General features: G+C 40.6%; 1 protein-coding gene across 1 annotated transcript in view; it reads left to right on the top strand.

The window, feature by feature from the left end:
• TMEM132D (transmembrane protein 132D) overlaps positions 1-26,376 on the top strand; it is a 940,028-nt gene that overhangs the window by 297,925 nt on the left and 615,727 nt on the right. The gene's annotated exons all lie outside the window — the stretch shown is intronic.

A 26,376-nucleotide genomic window follows, 5' to 3' on the forward strand; every position in this document is an offset into this window, starting at 1 on the left:
AGAAATTTAGAGTAATTATAAATCAAAGGTAGATTAGGTGAGAGAAGAGAGACATAAACGACGTGTCCTGGAAATTCAGGAAACGAGAAAAACTTTTTTGCAAGGGGCTGAGTTGGACTAGTTAGGTAGGAAGATCTAAGTTTAAATCCTGCCTCAGACACTTACTTAACTTTGGGACCCTGGGCAAGTCATACCCTCCCAGCCTCAGTTTCCTCATCTGTAAAATGGGGATAATAATAACACCCAATTTACAAGGTTGGTGTGAAGATCGAATGAAATAACACTTGTAAAGTACTTTGTAATATAAACGCTAGCTAGCTCGCTGTATTTGAGTGGGGGCTTAGAGGATGCCTAGGATTTAAAAGAGACAAATTATGGAAAGGAAGTGTATTTAATGTAGAGGAATTAGCATGAGTCAAGATGCAAAGATAAGAATATTTGGGAGGATGATGACTAACCCCATTTGACTGCTATGTAGAGGGTGGAAGTCAAGAAATATTGGTGCCATGGGGTGACCTAGCATGATCTGGTACTGGCATGAGACCTGTGGTAAAGCTGATTTCAATCTATTAATTAATACTGTTTATTAAGTGCTTACTATGTGACAGGCACTGTGCTAAATGCAGTAATCTGGCTGTGGATTGGAAGGTGAGTTACATAAACATGCCTTATCCCTCTATAAGTATCTAGAGCCAAGAACAACTCTTGACTCCTGCCTTGACCACCAGACATCCCCAAGGAGTTTGTCATCTGCTTTCTACCACAGGTGTAGACCGCCTAATACCACCCCCCCCCCGTTTTTCTTCTACCTTTTGCTCAAGGACGAATAATCATATCAATATTATAATAGGTACTTTGAAGGACATGACAATCTATTGATCTGTCTCCATGTTGCTTCTCAGAATCCCTGTGATAGATGGTCCAGGCTGAATCCTCTTTCCTTGTTCACCATTCCTTGCTCCCTCACACCCATCTATGCCAATGCCACCTATTACATGACCCAGACCTATTTAACCCTTACCTTTCGTTTTGTTCTCTGGAACCCAATCTGTTCCATTGGTACAAATTTTCTTTCATATTAGACCTCTGCTTTCCCTGAGGAAACTATTTTGATTATATTTTGCATATAATTTGCTCTGTACACATTGTCTCCTTCCCCCCTCCCTGAAACCATAAGCTTCCTGAGGGCAGGGCCTATTTCATATTTTGTCTTTATATTTCTGACATCTAGTACAGTGCCTGGTGGATAGGGCAGGGCTAGGGAATGTGTTTGTGATTTTACTGATATAGTTCTCCAGAATTAAGATATTCCGCCTCCCAGTGCAGATCAATATCTTCTTTGTGATTTGCAGTCTTAAGGAGATGCTTGAAGCATTTAGCAAGCACTCATTGCCGGTGCATTGTCAGGAATGAGGCACTAGCAAATGCTTACTACATGCTTACTAAATTGAATGAAATGGAAGCCAGAGAAGAAAAATGTGTTAAAGAAAAAAGGGGTGGGAAAAACAGTCGTGCTTCAGAGGTATTAAGGAGCTAAGTGGTGAAGAGGTTAGAACCCTAGAGTTAGGAAGTTAGGAGTTAGGAAGACCTGAGTTCAGATCTGGCTTCAGACACTTTCTAGCTGTGTGATCCTGGCCAAGTCACTTAAACTTTTCTTTGCCTCAGTTTCCTCATCTGTAAAATGGGAGTGATAATAGCAGCACCTACTTCCCAGTGTTGTTGTAAGGATCCAAACCAGATATTTGTAAAGTACTTAGCACAGTGCCTGGCACATAGTAGGTGCTTAATAAATGTCTTAAAAAGTAAAAATTGTGAAAAGGACACTGGGAATAGATGCAGTGAATACAGATGACTTGTCTGAGAAGTTTTCCAGTGAAGGAAAAGGAAAAGTTATAAAAGAGAACTGAAGGGTATGTGGAGTGGAGGGGAGGTCTGCCCCGGTTGGTTGTATTTCTTGGTGAGCTATTACAGTGCCATTGTGTTCCCAGTTATTCTCCATTTAGCAGTGTTTTCTGATATCTTCTCTTTGTCTGCCATTTTCTGTCTGTCAGCCTGTCTTCATTGCTCTTTATCTCTCTGCTTCCTGTTTCAGAGAGACATCTTAAAGCAGAAGAAAGAGCTTTGGCCATGGAGCCTAGCGATCCAAGACCAAAAATTCGCTCACCTTGAGCAAAATTGATTTCATCTTCTGAGCCTGTTTTCCCATCTGTAAAATGGGGATAACAATATACTACCAACCTCGTAGGGTTATTGTGGAGAAAAAAATATTTGTCTATGTTAAGGTGCTATAGAAATGTGAGTTATTGTTATTGTTATCGCCCTTCCTTTTCTCCTTTCTTGCCTTTCCCTCTCCTCATTTCCTTCTGTCAGTGTCTGTCTCTCTGCTTCTTGTCTCTCTCTGTTTCTCTGTGTCTTTTTTCTGTTTGTCTCAAACTCTCTGTCCCTGTCTCTCACTTGCACAAATACTTATATCGTATTTAAAAGTCATATTCATAACCTGCTTTTTGGGGAGCTCTCCCATGGAGATATTTAAGGCCAGGGACAAAAATTTAGGAAACTTCTTAGAAAAGAAGATCTTGGAGTTTAATGTAGTTTCGATGAAAATAAGCTAACTAGTCATCCAGTTTCCTACATTTTCACCTGGCTGGCTTCTGCCAAGTCTCTCCTACCCCCACCATCTGAAGAGCCTCCATTTTTCTGGTGGCCAGGCAGGGTGCCCAGCTTCGTTTAATCTTTTCAGTTCCTGGAGTGGGCCCACCTAGCCTGATCTCCTGTCCTAGTGAGGCCACATGTTCATTCTGTAGTATTTCATTAGCTTTACTGACACTGTCCACTTGTCCTGAAGATTACAAAATCAATGAATCTGAGGGGATCTTATCTGGTACTGTTTCCAAGTTCCCTTCCAACTCTCTGAATCTGTGATTTTGTGATCTTCAGGGCAAGTGGACAGCAAGGCAAATCCTGAGGGTCTCCAGTGATAGCAAACCATCCCCTCCTTGGGTAGCCCATTGCACTCTGGGACAGTAGCTGTGGGGAAGAGGGCAGGTTGCTAAGATTTACTGCCTGCCTTTCACTTGGGATGAAAGTCGTATTTTCCCTGAGTTAATGTTGCTATTGTTTAGTCAATGAGTCATGTCTAACTCTTTGTGAGCCTGCTTTTGGGGGAGATGGGAAGGGGGAGGTTCTTGGCAAAGATACTGGAGTGGTTTGCCATTTCCTTCTCCAGTGTATTTTACACATGGAATTTTTTTAAACTTTCTTTTACAGAGGAAACTGAGGCAAACAGAGTTAAGTGACTTGCCAGGATCACACAGCTAGTAAGTGTATGAGACTGGATTTGAACTCAGGTCTTCCTGATTCTGGTCCCATCATTCTACCCACTGTACCACCTAGCTTCCCTTCCCTGACTTAATATTCACATCTAAATACTCACATCTCAGAGCCGATTGATTACTGATTACTTTTGTTGATTACTAGTTGATTACTCTTCCAATGATCTCTTTTTTCTTTTTCTTTTCTTGTCTTTTCCTTTTTTTCCCTTTTCCTTCTCTCTCCTTCCCCCCCATTCCTCTCTCTCCTTCTGTTCTCTCTCCCTCTTTCTCCTCTACCCTCTTCTTTCTGCCATTCTCTCTCTCTCTCTCTCTCTCTCTCTCTCTCTCTCTCTCTCTCTCTCTCTCTCTCTCTCTTTTTCTTCAGTAGTCTGTCTTATCTCTTGCAACTATCTGCTATACATGCCCCCCATTCTGTCCTTCAGTGTCTCAGTTAGATTTCTAATAGGCGCTTCTCTTTCCCTCCATTATTGTTCCATTGCAAGCTACCCTTAATAAGCAGCAGCAGCAGCAGCACCAGCACCAGTACCGCGGTGGTAGTGGCTGCTACAGCAGCAGGTGTCCTCTCTTCAAAGTGTCTTTAAAAAACTCAGTCCTGTATGCTTTTGCTCACCCATCCTTATCAGAAACTGCTTCCAGACCAATGATCTCTTTGCTGCCAGCTCCTAGTTCGTTTAAAATCCTCATTCTTCAAGGACAATCACTGATCCACACTCCCTTCACTACTACTTCAAAAAACTCCTGAAATTCTGTTGGCCAATTTTAGAAAAAAAATCAGAATCCAGAGGTTTTCCATGGAAGTTCATCCTATTCTTCTCTCTGTTATTACCTTTGCCAGAAATGCCTTAGCCATATATGCAAGAGGTTAGAGATGAATGGTCATCCACCGTAGGATCTAAGAGGGAGTGGTTACAGAGGTAGGAGAAATTAATGTTATGAAAGCCTGGGTATTCAAGAGGAAGGACAATCGCAGGTGTCAGATATTGCAGAATGGTGAATTGGGATGAGGACTGAGAGGAGAGCATTGTATTTGGTATTAAATAAACTGGCAGTGACCTTGAAATTATTTTGAGAGAGTCTCCTTGGGATTATAGCACTAGCCTTCTTCCTGGTCTTCTTGCTTCAAATGTCTCCTCTTCAGTCCATCTACCACACAGTTGCCAAAGTACTATCCCTAAAACACAAGAACTGGCTGTGCTATTCCCTTGGGAGGCAAGAGGGAGCAGTGGAAGCATCACTGACTCTGGAGTTAGGGGACCAGACTCAAATCCCACCTCTGATATACCTGTATGTCCTTGGCCAAGACACTTAAACTCCCTGGGCCTCAGTTTCTCCATCTATAAAATGAGCAGGTTACACTAGCTGGCCAGTGAAGTCTCTTCCAGCTCTAAGCCTATGATCCTAAATAAACTCTAGTGGTCCCCCTTGGCTTTAAGATCAAATATAAACTCTATCTGGGATTCAAAGGTATTCACAACCCAGCCCCAGCCTCCCTTTCCAAGCTTATGATACTTTATTTCCCTCCACATAATCTAAGGTCTAGCTGTACTGTCTTTAAGAATATATATTTTTAATTTATGGAATAAAACAAGCATTTTCATGAAATTATGAATTTGCTATTCCTTTTAAATATAAAACAAAGTTATATTTCTTTTCTCATATATTTTTTCTCTCCCCCCCCCATATGTCCTATATATGGTGCTCCATTTCTCATGTCCATGACTTGCACTGGGCATCCCCCATGCCTTCAATGTACTCCCTCCTCACCTCTACCTTCTAGTCACTGTGGTATCCTTCAATTTTCAAGTTCCACTTCCCATATGAGGACTGACCTGGTCCCAGTTGCTAGTTCCTTCCCTTACTCCTCTATCTTAAGATAGTGTTGAGTTAATTAGTATCATCTGGTACAAAGAAGATTACTTTGTATCTGTACATGCTATCTCTGCATTTAGAGTGTAGACTCCTGGAAGGCTCAGTATCCTGGGTGCCTAGCATAGAAAAAGCATTAAATAAACATTGAATTCCATGTGTTGGTTAAGTTTGATGTCTTAGCAAAGTTCTCACAAAATGCTTCCTGTCAGGTAACTGAGGCGTATGTGGATGCATGCTTCTTATCACTGTCAGTGAATCTGCATGTCACAGCCTGAGCCCATCCCTAAGTTAGATTGTTTAAATGCAGTCTGTTATTTATGGGATCGAAAACAATACCAATCAGTGGAAGCCCCATGAATTGTCTTTCAAACTCATGTAAGTGGGAGTGCTGGAAATTCAGCTGCACAGTCTATGGAGTTTTGGATTAATCTTGTGGGTGGAAAGCAACTCATGCTGTATAATAGGTAACAAACCCTTCTGTTTGTTAATCCAATGACTGTCTCATGGTTTATTTGTGTTTTTTTTTTGGGGGGGAGGTCCTTAGACTGTGCAGAGGGTTACAGATTTTGGGGAGGCTATGGATATTCTGTTGATTGCTTTGTGAGTCTGTCTCTGTGCTAAAGCAACCTATAAGAATAACCTCAGTCTTTGGGAGCCTAAGTCTTGCCATTAAACCTGTTGAAGTGACCTGAGTAAAGCTAATCCAAAAAGAAGGTGACTGTGGTTTGTGAGAAGAATTTTTTTTTTAAGGATGCTTCAGAGTGTTTAAATGAGAGAACAAATCTCAAGAGGTGCATGTTGGGAGAGGCAGAGAGGGACTCATATTGCCACAAAAGAGCAGTAATAAAAGGAACAAATGGGAAATCAGCCTTAAAGAATCACATCACTTTGTTTGGGCAAATTATGTTATTGCATGTTCTCTGGTCTCATCTGTTCCTGGATTTTTTCTTTCTCTCTTTGTTCTTGTAGCAACATTATCCATGCCCTTGGAGTTGCTTCTCTCTAATCCTTCTCCAAATTGGAAAGAAATGGAAAAGGAGCCAGGGTCAATTTTCTTTCTTTAGCTCTGTGCCTCCTGCCAAAACATATCATTAACTCCTTAGGTTGGCAAGCCTTAAAGTGGTTCATCATGAGAATCCCTTATATTTCCAGAGACTGTAGGATTGAGAGCTAGAAGAAATCTTAAAAGTCATTAAAAAGTTGACCTCCTAATTTTGAAGAAAAGGAAACTGAGGCTGCATGAGGGGAAATATCTAGGATCATAGATAGCTAGAAGAGGTCATAAAGATCATAAAGTCCCCCCCCCAATTTTACAGATGAGGAGACCGAGGCTAAGCAACTTAAATAACTTGCCAGGGTCATACATTCAGCATATGTCCAAGGCAGAATTTGAATTCAGGTCTTCCTGACTCCAGTTCAGCATTATATCTGTTGTGCTACCTAACTTTGCCAAGCTCACACAGATAGTAAGCAGCAGAGACCAAATTAAAACCCAGCCCCTCTAACTACAAACCTAACATTCTAAGTGGTACAGTGTATAAAGCATTGGATTTGGAGTCAGGAAGTCTGTAGTTCAAAACTAACTTTAGATTCTTACTAGATGTGTCATTCTGGGTGAGTTACTTAATCTCACCCAGCCTCAGTTTCCTCATCTGTAAAATAGGAATAATAATAGCATTTACCTTATAGTGTTGATAGAATGATAAAATGAAATATTTGTAACGCACTTATCACAATGCCTGGAATGTAGTAGGTGTTATATAGATATTTATTTCCTTTTCTCTTCCTTCCTAGAGTGGAAGATTCAAGCTGGAATAGTAGTAGGAAGAGGAGATAAGTCTGGAGATACCATTTGGAACCAAGTTGTAAAGGGTCTTAAATGTCAGATGAAGGATTTTGGTCTATCTAGTGCTGATTGTAGGAAGTTAGGAAGGTTTTTGAGAAATGGATTGATTGACTATCTCTTGAAGGGGTGATTCATTCATTCAACCTACAATTAGGAGTAACCGCCCTGTTCTAGGTGCTATGGGAGGGGTACAAAGAAGAACGGACATTGTCTTTGTCAGTTCAATTAATTTCAGTCTAATAAGCATTTGTTAAGTGCCTACTACCACCTGCCAGAGGACCAGTATAACTAAATGTAGACTTATCATCAGAAGGCTGTTCCTTTTTTTTTTGTCACAGAAATATCTCTGGACCCCATTTTCCTTCTCTGCAAAAGAGATGATCCATCCCTTTTATTATCACAGTCATCCTTGGAGGGTGCCTTAAAGGCCATCTGGTGTATCCCTATCATTTTACAGATGAGGGAACTAAGGCTAATAAAAGTCAAGTAAGTTACCCATGGTCATACAATTAGTAAGTGTTTGAGGTAGAATTTGAGCTCAGGTCTTCCTGACCCCAGCTCTAGCACTGTATCCACTGTGCCACCTATAAGCCTCATAAGTCAATTTGCCATCCTTTTGCAATAAGTAGAAGGGCTGTCAGAATGGATCTTGTTAGGAGAGACAGGAAGAAGGAAGACCAAATAATAGGCTTTAGTAACAATCCATGATGAGGTCATGGACCAGGGGCCTCTTAGTAGTATCTGAGGTTTCTCTAGCATGTGAGGAAAATTAATATTATGCTTTATTTTGATATTACTTTGTCACCCATTTCCCCCCTTATTTTTGTCATTCCCCATTTCTAAAGGGCTGATGAAGCAGAGTGATCACTCCTAGCCCCCAAGGCATTTGCTTATTAGCCGGTTTGGGCTAGGACCCTTCCAATTGTGACCCTTACGGCTGTTTACCCCGTAAGTTGGGGAATTTTTGGCCTCCATTTTGTTCCATAAAGTTTAGGTTCAGTCAAAGAACTTCATTTGAGGATCTAGAGGGCCACATGTGGCCATGAAGCTGCAGGTTCCCCACCCCTGCAATGGAGAACCAGTTTGAACTAGGCCCTCCCCAGGGGAGAAGTCTCCTATTCTTGCTTTCTAATCAAAGTTAGGGGTAACCTGGTCCACAAGAAGGAGACCAAGTTGGGGAGATCCTGATTGGGATGTTTTTTTCTCACCCAGATCACTAGAGGCAACTGGGTCTCACAAAACAACTAGCATCCCTTAAGTATCAGAGAGGGGTGCAATCAGCCACATCCGAAAGCCAGGCCACTTTCTTTAGCTGCAGAATAATCTTTTCACCTAAGGATGAGTCTTCCCCCACCCCTATGATGAAGTAATAGGGAGGATCAAAGAACTATTTACTCACATCCTTATTAAAATGTCCACCAATCAAGATTGCCTTGCCTTTCCAAGGGAGGTCCAAATGATGTACTGTCTCATTTAATCTCCACAGCAACCATGTAAGTGCTTTTAAAATACTCATTTTAGGGGGGGCAGAACCAAGATGGCAGAGTGAAAGCAGTGACTTGCTTGAGCTCTTCCCCAAACCCCTCCAAATACCTATAAAAATGGCTCTAAACAAATTCTAAAGCATTAGAACCCACAAAAAGAAAGAGTGAAACAAATTTGCAGCCCAGGACAACCTGGATGGTTGACCAGAAAGGTATATTGCGACGTCCTGGTAGCGGAGCGCTGTTCGGCATGGGTGTGCAGGCCTCAGCGAGCCTGCAGCAGGCCTCAGAGGACTGAATCTCGGGCAGCTGTGGTAGCTTCCAGCCTTCTCAACCCAGGAACATCAAAGACAACTTAAAAGGTCAGTTGGGAAAAGTCTGTTTCTGTAGTGAGAGAGGAGCTAGGTCTCAGAGCCATTTCCTGTGTGCAGAGCTCAGAGCCTCCTGAGCTTCTGGCCCACAGACTAAGGGGGAATCAAGTGACTGATCAGAGAGAGACTGAGGGATATCTTTGCCAGTGCTGAGGCAGGAATCTCTTGCTTTGCCTGTCCTTAGATCTGGGTCACAGTTTTGGGTGGCGATCCTGGGGTGAAGAGGAGCGCTGGCGTGGTGGAGCTTGTAGTGGCTGTAAAGAGCAAATCCTCCTCACAGTTCCAAGACAGAAAAGAGAGCTTGTGGTCACTTATAGACCAAAGCACAGGCCAAGAAAGGAGTAAATACCTCGCCCTTTATCATACCACCTCGGAAGAACTGAAAATTTACAGGTCCCTAGAAGTATCTCTAAAAACAGTTGTACAAACCCCCAAAGCTTGGGACAGTACATTCTCCACATTGGAAGCAGACCTCTACCTTAACAAAGAGTTTATAACTCAAGTAATTGGCTGGGATCATGAGCAAGCAGTGCAAAAAGAGTCAGACTATATTATCTTACTTTGGTGACAAAGAAGATCAAAACATAGAACCAGAAGAAGACAACAAAGTCACAGCTCCTACATCCAAAGCCTCCAAGAAAAATATGAATGAGTCCCAGGCCTTGGAAGAGCTCAAAAGGGATCTTGAGAAGCAAGTAAGAGAAGTAGAGGAAAAACTGGGAAGAGAAATGAGAGTGATGCAAGAAAATCATGAAAAACAAGTCAACAGCTTGCTAAAGGAGACCCAAAAAAAATACTGAAGAAAATAACACCTTAAAAAATAGCCTAACCCAAATGGCAAAAGAGGTCCAAAAAGCCAATGAGGAGAAAAATGCCCTAAAAGGAAAAATTGGCCAAATGGAAAAGGAAGTCCAAAAGCTTACTGAAGAAAATACTTCCTTAAAAATTAGAATAGAGCAATTGGAAGCTAGTGACTTTATGAGAAATCAAGACACTGTAAAACAAATCCAAAAGAATGAAAAATTAGAAAACAATGTGAAATATCTCATTGGAAAAACAACTGACCTGGAAAATAGATCCAGGAGAGAGAATTTAAAAATTATTGGACTATCTGAAAGCCATGATCAAAAAAAGAGCCTAGACATCATCTTTCAAGAAATTATCAAGGAAAACTGCCCTGATATTTTAGAACCACAGGGCAAAATAGAAATTGAAAGAATCCACTGGATCTCCTCCTGAAAGAGATCCCCAAAGGAAAACTCCTAGCGAATATTTAGCCAAATTCCAGAGTTCCCAGGTCAAGGAGAAAATATTACAAGCTGCCAGAAAAAACAATTCAAGTATGTGGAAACACAATCAGGATAACACAAGATTTAGCAGCTTCTACATTAAAGGACCGCAGGGCATGGAATATAATATTCTGGAGGGCAAAGGAGATAGGATTACAACCAAGAATCACCTACCCAGCAAAACTGAGTATAATCCTTCAGGGGAAAAAATGGTCATTCAGTGAAATAGAGGACTTTCAAGCATTCTTGATGAAAAGACCAGAGCTGAATAGAAAATTTGACTTTCAAATACAGACTCAAGTGGAACATGAAGAGGTAAACAGGAAAGAGAAATCATAAGAGACTTATTAAGGTTGAACTGTTTACATTCCTGCATGGGAAAATGACATTTATAACTCATGAGACCTTTGTTAGTATTAGGGTGGGGGGGAATTATATGTATGTATATATGTAGATATAGATATAGATAGAGGGCACAGGGTGAGTTGAAGATGAAGGGGTCATATCTGGAGAATAAAATTAAGGGGTGAGAGAGGATTGTACTGGAGAAGAAGAAAGGGAGAGGTAGAATGGGGTAAATTATCTCACAAAAAAAAAACAGAAAAGAAAAGGCTCTTACAGTGGAGGGGAAATGGGAAGATGAGAGGGAATGAGTGAATCTTATTCTCATAGGATTTGGCTTAAGGAGGGAATAACATACACACTCAATTGGGTATGGAAATCTGTCTTACCCTACAGGAAAATAGGGGGAGAAGGGGACAAGAGAGCAGGGGATGATAGAGAGGAGGGCAGATTGGGAAAGGGGGTAATCAGAAACAAACATTTTTGAGGAGGGAGTGGGTCAAAAAAAAGAATAGAATCAATGAGGAGGGCAGGATAGGATTAAGGGAAATAGAGTTTTTTTCACAATGTCTACTATGGAAGTGTTTTGCACAACTGCACATGTATACTTTATATTGAGTTGTTTGCTTTTTCAATGAGGGTGGGTGGGAGGGAGGAAGGAGAAAATTTGGAACTCAAAGTTTTAAGAATATGTGTTTAAAAAAATGTTTTCACATGCAACTGGGAAATAAAAAATACAGGAAATTGGGTACAGAAATCTATCCTACCCTGCAGGAAAATAGAAGGGGAAGGGGATAAGAGAAGAGGAGGGGGAGATAAAAGGGAGGGCAGACTAGGGGAAGGGATGTTCAAAATGCATGCCATCTTGGGGTGGGGGGAGGGGCGAGTTGGGGTGAAAATTTGGAACTCAGTCTTGTAGAAGTGAATGTTAAATAAAAAGAAATAAATAAAATAAATTTTTAAAGAAAGAAAAAAGACGAAAAGAAAAATAAATAAAAAGAAAAAAAATACTCATTTTACAGATGAGGCCACTACAGACACCTTGTCTCTGATGCCATGCCTAGCAAGTGTCTGAGGGAGGATCCAAACCAACCTTTTCCTGATTCCCAGTCCAGCCCTCTGCCCTCCGTGCGTGCCCTTCTTCCTTTTAGTGAAAATCCCTCTGCGTCCTCCCAAAGGAAGGCTTCTCCTGCATCCGTAGTCAATGCAGACTCCTAAATCGTTTTCCTTTTAAACTATTGATAACTTATTTTTACATAATCTGCATTTCCACATATATTGCAGCACCCTCTCTTGCCCAGTGAACCATACCTTGGAATAAAATGAAATTAAATATAAAGAGAAAGGAGGGGGAAAGAAAGAAAGAAAGTCATTCAGCAAAACCGATTGAGTTTGATGGTATATATGCAGTGTTCCATACCCACAGGCCCCCACCTTTGCAAGGAAAGAGGGAGGTTCCTTTTCCTATCTCTTTTATAGCTTCCTCGGGGAAAAGCTTGGCCCCATCCATTTTCTCTGTCTGTGTGTGTGTTTGCTTTTTGCCACTTACGTTGTTCTTGTTCTTCTGTATGCTGTTGTTTCTGGTCCTCTGAATCAGTTCATCAGTATTTTCCCACACTTCTCTGGATTCTTCATATTCACCATTGCTACCAGTGCAGCAGCATTCCATGACATGCATATGCCCCAGTGTGTTTAGCGGTTCCCCAGTCAATGGGCACCTACTTTATTTCCAGTCCTTTGCTGACTTAAAAACGGTAGCTATTAAGAAAAAAATGTGCTGATTCTATGGGATTTGATGATGCGGTGGATGGAGCTTTGGCCTTGAAATCTAGAAATTCTGACTCTATATCCTACCCCAGATATTTGCTAGCTATGTGACCTAGGCAAGTCATGTAACCTCAGTTTGCCTCAGTTTCCTTCTTCTGTAAAATGGGGATAATAATAGCATCTTGCTCATTGGGTTGTGAGGATTGAAGGAGATAATGTGTGTGAGGTGCTTCACAAACCCTAAGCACTGTGTATATTCTAGGTAGCTATCCTAAAGGCAGGCTTCTCCTGCATCCCTCATCAATGGGGACTCCTCTGGATTCCCTCTAACACATTCTAAAGGGACATTTTACTACCCAGGTCTCTGATGAATGCCAGCTCTTGCCTTTCTTCTCTGCTTTCTGTTATGCACATCAGAAAGGGAGGCTTTCCCCCATGGTCCTGATATTTTTGACCCCAGCAGGATATAGTACAGTTGCCATTGTGGCAATTCAGGGATCAGGACAGGAGAATTTGCTGTGCTCTCTCTAGATACATCTTTACCTGCAAGATGTGTGCCTTCCTCTTTGTGGGTATTCTCACCACAGGTGATCACTATGTGACCACAACTTGGTGTATTATTATTATAATAATAATAGCTAACATTTATATAACAGTTATATGTGCCAGGCACTGTGCTAAGTGCTTTATGACTATCTCATTTGATCCTCACAGCCATCCTGGGATGTGGGTGCTATTATGAGACTCATCTGTAAGATCTGGAAACAGGCAAATGGAGGTTATATGACTCACCCAGAGTCATACAGTTAGGAAGTGTCTGTAGCCAGATTTGAACTGAGTTCTTCTAGGCCCTGGTGCCCTATCCACTGAGCCACATAGGTCATTTTAAAGAGTTTCTGTAGCCAAAAGAATCCCCTTGCAGCCGGCCTAGTGCTGAGTTTTTCTATTAGCTACATCAAGCCTCAGACGATAGACACTTGGGTCCATGACCCAATCTCCACTCACAGCTCTTCTAGCTTGGTAGGAGCTCCCAGAGTATGAGGAAAGAGCACTTACTCTAGAATTTGAGGATTTGGGCTTAAATCACATTTCTAACACTTTGAGCAAATCCCTTAACCTCTCTAGGCCTCAGTTTCCCCATTTGTAAAATGGTGGGGTTGGACTTGATGGTCTCTGAGGTTACTTCCTGTTTCATGTCTATGATCCTCTCATCATAGCAGCTAGGTGGTATTGATACTGGTATTGGTGCTGGTAGGAGAGCTGGGCTTGGAATCAGGAGGACTTGAGTTCAAATCCAGCTGCAGATACTTCTAGCTGTGTGACCCTAGACAAGTCAGTGAACCTCTTCCTGCCTCAATTCTTCTATTTGTAAAATGGGAATAACCTGCCTCCTAGGGTTGTGAAGATCAAATGAGACTTGTAAAGCACTTTGACTCATAGTAGGTGCTTAACAAATACATTTTTGTCCTTTCTTCTTTTCTACGATCTAAAATGAGTGGGTTGGACCAGATGGTCTCTGAGATCCCTTCCAATTCTGGATCTATAATCATATGAATCTAATTCATAGATTTTTTTTAACCATCTCCTATGTGCTAGCCATTGCACTAGGCACAGGGGATACAAACACATAAAGGAAATATCCCCTGCCCTCATGGGGCTTGCCTTCTATGTGTAAGGCTCTCTATTTTGCAGTTGCATGTACCACAACAGCTGAGGTAGGAGGAGTTCGATGGAGGGATTGGAGTACACACATTGCCTTTTATTTAGCTCACTAGAGGTACTGCTTACAAATTCCAGTTCCTAAGTTTAGAAACGTTGCATTTGCTAAACTTCTGAAGTGTGAACCTTGTACAGCAGAGCTCCTGGGCTGTGTGAGTTATTTTTATCTTCTGTGCAGTCGTCTGGGCTAGATTTCAATTGATTTGGGGGATAGAGGAAAATAAAAAGTTGAGCTATTTGTCTCCTCCCATTCAGTTAGGGAAAATCTCCAAATGGAAAAATTTGATCCCCCCAAACAAAACAAAAACAAACACAAACCAAGAGGCCTAGAGTGTTTACATGATGGAGAAAGTGGTTGTTGCATCACTGGATTCCAAGGAAGTTCTGTAACAGGTTTCATGAACAAAGTTGACTGGAACCTTTAAATTTGTCAAATCCTACTCATTTTCAAACCTTGAGTAAGTGGAGAGGATCAGACAGAGATCAGTAATGGAAACATTAAGAGAATCTCCACTTGAGTTCAGCAAATGGGGTTGTAGCTGTTTCTTTCCTTTTCAAAGTTAATTGAGTTTAAATAAAGGCAATTTGCCTGAAGGTAAAACATCAGACCAGGTCCGGCAAAGGAACTCGCCAAGATGAATGAGTCCTTCAAGAATAGGGACCCTGCTACAAAAATGGCTAAATATGGAGGAGCTGGCAGAATGTTTCCATGTTTAATTGGCCACTTAAATGCCTGAAGGGCAGGAACAACCCCATCTATTCATTTAGTTAGGTATGAGTCTGGTGGGGTAGCCAAGAGCTTGATATGATACAATAGAGATGAAATTTAGAGGAGATAAGGTGAAAAGAGGACTGGATTTGGAGTTGGAGGAGCTGGGTTTAAATTCTAGGTCATCTACTTTTTACATACGTACATGCAGTCTTATTTGAATTGAAAATCTCTCACAAGGAATGACATTCAACGAACACGTATTAAGCTCATGCTAGTAAGAGAAATACAAAAATAAAGCATACTCTTACATCTGTCCAATTCCCTCATTTTACAGAGGTGGAAACCGAGGGTCAGGAAGCTTAAGGGATTTGCCCAAGGTTATATGAGTAATAGAGCAGCTAGGTGGTATCATAGTGGATTGAGTGCTGGGCCTGGAATCAGGAAAAGTCATCTTCCTGAGTTCAAATCTGGCCTCAGAGGATTATTAGCTGTGTGACCCTGGGCAAGTCACTTAACCCTGTTTGCCTCAGTTTCCTCATTTGTAAAATGGCAAACCACCCCAGTGTGGGTTCCAAGAAAACCCCAAATGAGGTCATGAAGAGTCACATACAACTAAAAGAACTGAATAACAATAAATATAGGTAGTAAGCAGCAGAACTCAGGTTTAAATGCAGAGGCTGACTCCAGATCTAACATTCTTCTCATTGCTTCACTGATGCCTCCAAATGATATTTCCATTATATCACATCAAATCCTTGGCTGTTATTCAATTAGATTCTTCGCTAATTGAGTGAACATTTGAAGCCTAGTAGATAGTCTACTGTAGGTTCTAGAATAAAAGGGCCTGGATTCATATCCTGTTTGTTATGCTACTTACCTGTGTGACTTTGGACAAATGACTTAACCTTTCTCATTGGTAACAGGAAAGATTGGAACAAGAAGGTCTTTGAGGCCCCTTCTAGTTCTACATTCGTGTTCGCCTCGTGGATGTTTGCATTTTATTTTAGAATATTATTAGAGGTATTACTTGGTCCCATTGTTTACTCTAGACACTTAGGGATTGGCCTAGGCTTTGAAGATACTAACTTAAGAAATATTATTATCTATTGGCATCAACAACCAAACAGTTTCATCACTACCTCAGTGTTTCCACACTCCCTGTGAAAGCATCAACATATATGGAAAAATCTCCTAGACAATCAAACTTAAATTTATAATGCTATAATAAGACCTTCAGCGGAGTTTTACTTTTTTGGAAAATAAGAGGAAAAAGTTAGCTGGAAAGTTCTGAGCCTTCAATAAAAGGGGGATTTTTGTTGTTTTGCAGTTGTTTCAGTCATATCCAACTCTTTGTGGCCACATTTTGGGGCTTTTTTTTTTTTTGGCAAAGATATTGGAGTAATTTGTCATGTCCTTGTCCAGATGAGGAGTTAAGTCACTTAACTTGTCCAGGGTCACACAACTAGTAAGTGTCTGAGGTCAGATTCGAACTCAGGAAGATGGGTCCTCTTGATTCCAAGACCAGTGGTCTCTCCATTGTGCCACCTAGCACAGGGGACTTTGAGAGGTGTTAGTTGCTCCACCCTCCAGCCCTTTAAACTGAGGGAAGAAACAACCGAGAGTGCTGAGTAATCTAAAAAGGTGACAAGTTACGGTGTTTAAGAGAATATCAATATTTATAATGAAGTTCCCTAGCATGAGGGCAGGAGTTGGGGTGGAAAACTGCATTCATTTCGTTTATATTAAGGTAGTCACTATATATTTTCTTCTGATTTTGCTCATTTCATTCTGCTTTGGTTTAAAGAGATCTTCCTGGGTTTCTCTGAATTCCTTGTATTTTTAATTTCTTTCTCTCCAACAATATTCCATTGTAATCATATACCACAGTTTGTTCAGTAATTCTTTAATTGATGGACAAAGGCTTTGTTTCCAACATTTTGCTATGACAAAAGTAGCCTTTCTTTCTTTCTCTCTGTCTCTCTCTCTCTTTCTCTCTCTGTGTCTCTGCTTCCCTCTGTGTCTCTTTCTCTGGGTCTTTCTTCCTGTTTTCTACTTCCTTTGGTATTTCTAATATTTGTATTAGTTAAGTGCTCAAATGTATATATGATCAAACTAATGTAGATGCTCCTTCCAGTGATGCAGTTTATCACTCATATTTGCCTCCCCATCCTACCCATTTCTTGTCCATGCTCTCCCACAAGGAGATATTACTCCTTTTGTCCTGTGAGTTCAAGAATACCAAAGGAATACTTAGGAATACCAGGTAAACTGAAGGAGTTAGCAATAACTGAGGGAAGACCAAGTTTCTTTGCAGGAATGGAGAACTATGAGTATAGAATAATGCGTGTTACTTTAGACCTTTTCAATATGTTAGTTTCACTGAATTTTTTTCTATCTAATTTTTATTCTTTATTATAAGAGATGTCTTCCTTGGAAAGGGAAGAAGATACGTTGGAAAATATAAAAATCAATACAATTAATTTAGAAAATACAACAAAAATCTTGGTCTATGGTGGAGACTGTAATCAAGAAAGACTTTATGGTATAGAGTAACACTTGGGTTTAAAAGTCTGTCAAGGATTTTGAGATCCATAGATGACAAAGGGCATCCTGGGCATGAGGCACTACTTGTTAAAATGCTTAGAGGTAGTAGATGAAGTGCTAAAAATAGGAAACAACCAGCAATCCAGTCATTTTGTTTTGTTTTGTCTGTTTTTCTGAACATAGCATTTATGAAGATGAGTAGGATAAGATAAGCCTGGAAAGGCAGTAAGAACCAGAGAATAAAAAATTTTAAGTCTAAAGCTGAATTAAAAAAGAAAATTATCAAACTCCATTCAAACTCCATTTGATTTTGAATGCAGATTGAAGCATACTATTTGCTATTTTTTTTTCTTCTGTTGAGATTTGTTTCCTCTTTCTGGTGGTTCTTCCTATTGGTTCTAATTCTTACTTACAACATCACTAATGTGAAAATATGTTTAATAGGAATGTACATGTGTAGCCTATATCAGATTGTGTGCTGTCTTGGGGAGATGGTGGGGAGGGAGGGGGAGAAAAATTTCAAACTCAAAAGCATATGGAAGTGATTGTTGATAAATCAAAATAAATTAATTTAAAAAAAAAGAAAATTATCCTAGAAGCAATTGGGAGCCTTTGAACATTTTTGAGCCCTGGAGTGACATTAACAGATCTGTCCCTTAGGAACGTTAATTGGAAATATGGATTGAAGTAGAGAAAAGACTGGAGAAGGGAGATTAGAATCACAGAAACCAATCAGGAGGCTACTAGGGCAGTCTAAAACCAGGGCTTCTTAAACTTTTCCACTCATGACCCCTTCAATGTTTCTTAAACTACGGGTCGCAACCTGTGACCCACAGTTTAAGAAGCACTGATCTAGACAGGAGGTAGCTGAGGGCCTGAAGTAGGACAGTGACATTGCGTACATGCAGAGAAGGGAATGGATGTAAGAAACGTGGAGGTGGATTGATCCTTGCACAGACAACTTGGTCTCCAAGGCCCTCCCCACCTTCTGGATGCTTTTCAATTTGTCAAAGCCCTTCTGGAACTAAGCATGGCTTACACAGTTTTATTTTCAGAAACTGTTGAACAGGAGCGAATCCAAGAATAGCCTTCAGGTTTCAAGAAGAAAACCAGTTGAGTCTCCAGCTGGTCCCAAAGTTGGTCTCATGACCAATAAGATTGGCGGTCTGAAATTGCCAGACTCATGCTTTGGTCCTCCAAGACCAATTGAGGTTTCGATTTGTTCTCTCATTTCACAGGGCCCTCCATCACTTGCTGCATCAGACTATATTTATGCAGCTTGTTTTCCCAGATAACACTTTACCTTAAACACCATGGTAAGCTGAATTAAGTCTTCGGTGGGAGGGTCCTTTTTCTCAACTATTTTGGCCTATATGAATCACTAGACAATCTGGTCTTTTATTGCTTCTTTCCAACTCACTTTGGTCTGTTCAGTGAAAACTTACCCAGCAGGTGGTTATCTTCTTCCTCAAACACAATGTTCCTATTCCTGGGTCTTTGCATAAGCTGTTCCCCATTCCTGGAATAAATTCTTTCCTCACCTCTACCTCTTAGAATCCCTAATTTGCTTCAGAGAATAGTTTAAGTGTTACTTTATGTTACTCATACAAGGCACACGCTCACATGGTGATCAGAAGAAGCAATACAAGGACACTCTCAAGGTCTCTTTTAAAAACTTTGGAATTGATTGTGTGACATGGGAGACACTGGCGCGGGACCACCCAGCATGGCGTGCCCACATCAGAGAAGGGGCTGTGCTGTATGAGCAAAGCAGAATTGCAGTAGCTCAAATGAAATGCAAGATGTACAGATCTAGAGAATCCACCCCAAATGTTCACACAGACTATTTTGTTCCTTACCCGTGGTAGAGCATTCTGAGCTCGTATTGGTCTGATCAGCCACAATTGGGCGCACTGTAACTTGACTCTAACATAGTGATGTCATTTTGGTCTTCCTTGAGAATGAAGGACAGTAACCAACAGACCCAAGGCCTTTCCTCATCTTCCCAGTTGATGGTATTCTTCTCATCCTCACCTCCCCAATCCCACCACTACCTTGTATGATTGTATTCTCCAACACAGTGTATGATCCTTAAGGACAGGGATGATTTTATTTTATTTTTCTTTGTCTTCTCAGGGCTTATTACAGTGCCAGCACATAGCAGGTGCTTAATACATGCTTGTTAATTGATCAACGTCTGCCCGGTTTCAGGATGAAGAAAGATGCATTCAAACTCTTTCAGAATGACTTTGCTGCTGTTCTTTCATAGTTTTTGTAGTCTAAAAGCTAGAGATCTGAAGGTGAGAGCTGTGGTCTTCTCAAAGTGTCCTATCTACCTCCCCCTCCTCATCTCTAAACAATTTATGTCAATTTTTTAACTGAAGAAAAGTATATTAAGAGAATGAAGAAAAAGTCTTTTTTTAAAAAAATTATTAATTTTTAGTTTTTAACATTCAATTCCATAAGCTTTTGAATTTTAAATTTTCTCTACCTCCCTCCCAAGACAGTGCGCAATCTGATATAGGCTCTACATATACATTCCTATTAAGCATATTTTCAAATTAGTCATAAAACAGAAACTCTTGAATGAACAAGCTTTAAATTGATGTTGTAATGATTAAAAGGATTTGAAAACATAGCTTCTGGGTAATTTAATCTTTTTATTAATAAGGGAGAAGGTTATTAATAAAAGGGTAGTCATTTGGAATGTTTCTCTTAGCCAAAGACAATCATGGTGGTGGGGCTCACAGTTTATATACCCTGCCAATGAGGGGCTGTCACCTATCATCATGTCACCTTGGAATGGAGAAAATATCTCTATACCAGACCACTCCCAGCCATAGGCTATTTAGACAAAAAGATCTTTCTCCACCCAAGCTTGAGTAGAACTCTATGGCCTTCCCCATTCTTAGATTAATTCCTTGTAAGGTTGGGCAGGGTCTGACCAAGATGTAGGAGAGTTAACACAATCTCATTATCAGTAATGTCCCTCAAGAGACATTAAAATCAGGACTTTAAAAGGAGACAGCTTTGAATCTCTCCATTTTTCTCATTGTAAATCATCAAGATCACTATGATACCAAATAGGAAGATTCTTCTGGAAAAAGCCCAAATGAATCCAACATACTCCCTTGACAATCTATGTTGGGGAGGGAGAGGGCAAACAGAATTCTCTCTCCCTCTCCTTCTCCCTCTCCCTCTCCCTCTCCCTCACTCCTCTGTCCCCCCACTCTCCTCTCCCTTTCCTTCTCCCCTCTCTCTTTCCTCTCTCCTCTCACCCCTCTCCTTCTACCTAATCCCATCTCCTTCTCCCTCTCCCTTTCTTTCCTCAGCTTCCAGACATCCACAAGCTCTTGCCAGCTCTGTAACATTGTTGTTATATCTCTCCATTAGTCCATTTTTTTAGGACCACCTCCCCCTCTGAAAGAGGTAAAGCTTTTAGATTTTTTTTTTAACTTTTGTGATGCCCAACAGATCTCTCTCACAATTTCCCCTTTAAACTCTACTTATATCATAGTCATTTCTGGTGTGGTGATGGTGGTGAAGAATGACTCGTCCCCCATTGCGAGTACTCTCTTATAACAAAGAAAAACTATGAAGTGAAAACTCCCAATAAAGTGACTATATCTGACTATATATGCAGTATTTGGCTCCAGGAATCCCCTGAATTTCTTACTTGAGGAGGGAACCATCAACATATCAATCAGTCAGTCAACAAGTATTTATTAAGCCCTCACATTCCAACAGGGAAAACAATATGTAAATAACTATGTCAATACAAGATCTATGTAGTATAATTGGAAGATAATCTCAGAGAAGAAGGTAGCAGCAGTGATGTGGGGGTGGGGAACCAGGCAATGCCTCTTGCAGAAGGTAGGATTTGAGTAATCCAGAAGAGTTAAGAGATGGAAATGAGGAGTGAGAATATTCCGAGAATGGAGGACAGTCTATGCTTGGAAAATTGCAAGTAGGTCAATGTGGCTGGGTCCTAGTATACCTGGAAGGGAGTAATCCATTGATCATTTCACATTTATTAAGCTCCTACTATATGTTAGGCACTGGGTATAGGAAAAGAGATAAAGGACTTTCCCTTCCCTCAAGGAATATACAATCTATTGGGAGGAGACAATATGGTGACAAATACATACAAAAGAAGCTATATTCAGGATAAATAGGAAATAATTAACAGAGGGAAGATACAAGAATTAATAGTAGTTGGGAAAGGCTTCCTGTAAATTATGGGATTTTAGATTGGACTTAAAGGAAGCCAGGAAAGGAAGTAGGCAGAGTTGAAGAGGGGGATTGCTCCAGGCATGGGGGACAGCCAGAGAAAATGATCATAGCCTAGAGATTGAGTATCTTGTTCATGGGCTAGCCAGGAGGCTGGTGTCCCTGGATGGAAGAGTAAATGTAAGAAGACTGGAAAGGTATAAGGGAGCTAGGTGATGAAGAACTTTGAATACTAGAAAGAATATTTCATAATTGATCCTGAAGGTGAAAGGGAGCTACTGGAGTTTATGGACTAGAGAAATGACATGATGGGACCTGAGCTTTACAAAAATCACTTTGATGGCTGAATGAAGGGTGGATTGGAGTAGGGAGAAACTTGAGGCAGGTGGACCCACCAGCAGGCTATTGCAATGGTCTAGGTATAAGGTAATGAGAGTCTGGACCAGGGTGGGGCAGTGTCAGAGGAGAAAATGGAGGCATATTAGAGAGATGTTGCAAAGATGAAATTGATAGTCCTTGGCAACAGATTGGATATGAGGGTGGGAGAGGGCAGTGAGAGAAACTGAGGAAGCCAGGATGACTCCTAGGTTGTGAGCCTAAGGTATTGAGAAAAGGGTGTTACTCTCTACAGTAATAGAAAAGGTAGGAGGTGGGGAAGGTTTAAGCCCTAAGAAAATAAGTTCCATTTTGGGTGTGTTTAGTTAGTATAAGGAAATTGGAAAGGTAAGAAGGGTTAGAGTTATAAAGCACTTTACTGCTTTTCATTTTTTTGTTTAGCAAGCTTTTATTTTCTCTCCCTCCCAATCCCAACTCTGATGAAAAAGAATACAAGCAAACAAACAAACCTCTTGTTTAATGGGTAGTCAAGCAAAACAGATTCCCATATTGGTCACATCCGAACACATATGTCTCATTCTGCATATGAAGGGCTTTAAGTGCTACACGGAAGAGTCTACACTTGATCTAAGAGGTAGCAGGAAGTCACTACAACTCAAAGAGAGAGGCAAAACTTTTCCACTCAATATTTGGACTCCAAGGTTATCAACACAGAAAAATGGGGACGGGAATAATTATCTACAATGGTGCTCATGTGGGATAGAGATTTCTTCATGGAAAATATGCCTTAAGTCAATTGTTGGAATGAAGAGCTGGCCTTGTGCCATAAAAAATACCCAGCAAATTGCATCTAAATCTTGTATACATGTGAGGATAAGGGCTGTCAGGAAGCCAGTGGATGCCTAGAAACAGACAGAAGAGCCGGATACTGACGCATATTCCATTTTCTCATCAAATGTGCTGTGTTCAGAGATGCTCATCATGAATACAACTTCCCTGCCTGGAAGCTGAAAACTAAAATTATTAAGACAACAGGAAGCAATTTGTCCTGCCTTTGCATTGCTGAAAACAACAACAATAACAACAAGGAAATGATATTTCTCCTGGGATAGAGAATTAGGCACCGTGTTCTTTTGCTGGTTCTTCAGATTGTCCTACAGAAGGTGTCTCATTTGAAGGAAAGGCAGGTGGTGGCAGGAAGGGACGGTGATGCGTGCTTGATGTTGGACAATACGTTGGTAAAGTATTTCAGGTATTCTAGGTGTTTGTGGTGTTTTAGCATATGGGATAACTGTTATTCAGGAAATCGGTAGACTGGTAGGTAGGCAGATAATTAAAAGATGGATAAATTGATAGATGTGTAGGCAGGTAGGTGGATATGTATGTAGAAGATAGATATTTAAGTAGCTAGCTAGCTAGATATATAGCTCGATATATAGGTAGGTAGATAGCTAGATATAGAAATGATAGATAGGTAGATAGATAGATAGATAGATAGATAGATAGATAGATAGATAGATAGATAGATAGATAGACTGCCTTAAAGACTTAAGAACTAAACCTATGATTTCATTGATAAAGGGAACACCTGGATAAAAGAGTTCCTTCTACTAATGCAGTCAGGTACCTCTTCTATACCTTTAAGTCTTAATTGATGAGAACACTGAGCATTTAAAGGACTTGAGCAGAGTTACTCAGCAGGACTGGACAGCAGGTCTTCCTGGCTCAGAGGCTAACTCTCCATGCTTCACGTTGAGGTAGCAGTGTACTCTCAAATTGTTTATTAGGCTTGGCATCATGTGAAACTTTCATTCATTCATTTATGCATTCATTCCATCAACAGCATAAACCCTTTGAGAGCTCTGGTTTTTGTGTCCCAGAATCTAACACAGTGACTGGCACATAGTAGACTTCTCAACTGACTGAGTGAACAAGCATGGATGTATCTATTATGTCCCAGGCAGAGATAGTAGTCTTAGAGTTAAGAAAACCTGGATAAGTTCTGCCTCTGACATATACTAGCTGTGTGACTCTGGGTAAGTCACCTGAATGATCAGTGTCACTTAACCACTTAGTGCCTTCAGGAAACAGATCTCTAAAACTAAAAGTTACTGAACAGGTGGCTATCATACTAGAGGGAGACTCCTCATTTTGTACTCTGTACACCAATGAAATATGGTTTCAAAATGATGTGCTAGGCACTAGGCTACAAAGGCCACCCCTCCCCCACCAAAAGAAAAGAGAAAAACAGTTCCTGACTTCATGAAGCTTATATTTTCTTAAGGTAAAATAACATCTGCATGGCTATATAAAAAGCAAAATATATCTATATATCTATATATCTATATATATCTATATATCTATATATCTATATATCTATATCTATATCTATATCTATATCTATATCTATATCTATATCTATATCTATATCTATATCTTTATATCTATTAGTTAAATAACTACAAAGTGAGTATATGGGGTTTTCAGGAGGACTAGCACCTCTGGTGTGAGGGCTCACTGAGCCCTTTTCAGGGCTGTTCATCCACTTTGGTGTCCACCTGCCACCCAGCTCTCACCTGTGGGTCCAAGAAACTGCAGCATGCTCAATGGCCACACCCTGGTAAATGATTTCAGCAAAAGGGCTAAACTAGGTTGAGGGTAACTGACAGGTCTCAAACCCATGGGTGCGTTAGGGGGATGTCTACTCTGAGCATGTGAAGACTTCCCCCATTGGAATGGGCAGATGAGAACAATTTGTTCCAACAGCCATAGAGGAGGCTGAAGGAGGTGCTGTGGAACATTTAGAGCACGGTCAGACATTGAAGATGGCAAGGTCATCCACTGCATCCTGGGCCATCTCCAGTCACCTTGCCCTTTGTCCTGCCGCTGGATGACTCTGGAAGAGAGAATGAGGCTGGAAACCTTGTGCATCTCTGCCTCTCCTAAATCCAGTTCGTGCATGAGTCAAGACATCACCTGTCATGTCATTGGTCCTCTACAAAAATGAAGGACAAACCACAACATGTACAAAGTAGTTTGGTCAAGTAGGTACTAATAACTTGGGAGAGGGAGGAATTGAGATCTGGATAGGCCTTGCATAAGAGATGGAAATTGAGGTGAGCCTTGAAGAAAGCTAGGAATTATAAGAGGGACAAGTAAGGGCAGAATTCATTCCAGGCATGGGGAAACACTATTCAGCAGTGTTAGAGAACTGCCCTAGAAGACTGGATTCTATTCTTGCCTCTGACTTATACTTGCTGTGTGACTCTGGACAACACGCTTAATTTCTCTGTGCTCTTATCAACCAAGACTATAAGTTTCAGAAAAGACACCAGCCCTTGTTGGTGGAAGGTTTCCCCATCTGGGTTCCCAATACTATGTAACACCACAAATCTAGTCCTTTTGCTTTGTAGCTTGAGCACCTGGGACCACATCTGGCCCTTATCAGGTAACTGACAAATGTTCATTGAACTTAATTTAAAATTTACATAGTGCTTTATGGCTTACAAAAAACTTTGCTCATAACTGCACTGTCAGGTAAATAATACAAATATAATTATTCCTATTTTATAGAGGAGAAAAATGAGCTTCAGAAAGATGAACAGACTCACTTGAGGTTGCACAGATAGGTCTTTCTTTTCATATGCTGATGTCTGAGCAGAGATCAAAGCCCTCTATTACAGACGACAGTCCATGTTAAGGTTAAATACTCCCAAGATCCTCTTTGGCTTAGTATGCTAATGAATTTGAGTCATAACAAAAGGTAAGGGAAATGAGTCAAGGTCAGTGTCCTCCATCCTCTTATCCTATACAAATTTCTTTATTTTGTATATCTGTCAGCAGTAGACATGACTTTGGTGCATTATTTTGGCCAGTGAAAACCCTTTTCATTATATAATGAATGGAAAAAAAAATAATGAGTCCTTATGATATGCCAAGCACTGTTCAAAGCACCCAGGATACAAGTTGAAAAAGCCAGACATAAAATGAAATACGGTTCTGAAGGTCCTTTCTGGCTCTAAGTCTGTGATCTTTGAAATATTTGAAGGCAGAATAAACAAAATAGCTCAATAACTGGATTTTTGTCCCATTCCCTTCCCAATACCACCTGCATTTGCTTCTCATGACTAACTTTGTAGGACAGATCTTTCAGGAGGTCCGGAAAGTACTGACTGAATAAAGTTATACCTCAGACTTCAAGGACTATTTTCAAAATAACCTGACATAAATTTTCATTCCATCTGATCAAGAGGGCTCATGAAGTCATATTCAAATTGTGCCTCAGCCTACTTAGGTATCATAACAAATTATTAGTGTTAATTATTGTTATTCAATCTTCTATCACACATTTTATTTATTAATCACGTCTAGGAGTCAATGATGTGATGAGAATGATGATGAGTATAGTTGCAATGTCTCTATGGTTAAGTCAGAAGCAATCTATGGTCATGTGGTGTGCTGTGCTAGGCTCACCCTTGATTGGCTGGGTGTTGCTCTTACCAAATAGGTGACTTTAATCTCTCTGGGTCTCAGTT

This window comes from Phascolarctos cinereus, unplaced genomic scaffold (assembly GCF_003287225.1).
Source record: "Phascolarctos cinereus isolate Bilbo 61053 unplaced genomic scaffold, phaCin_HiC Scaffold_4;HRSCAF=312, whole genome shotgun sequence".
Taxonomy (NCBI): Eukaryota; Metazoa; Chordata; class Mammalia; order Diprotodontia; family Phascolarctidae; genus Phascolarctos; species Phascolarctos cinereus.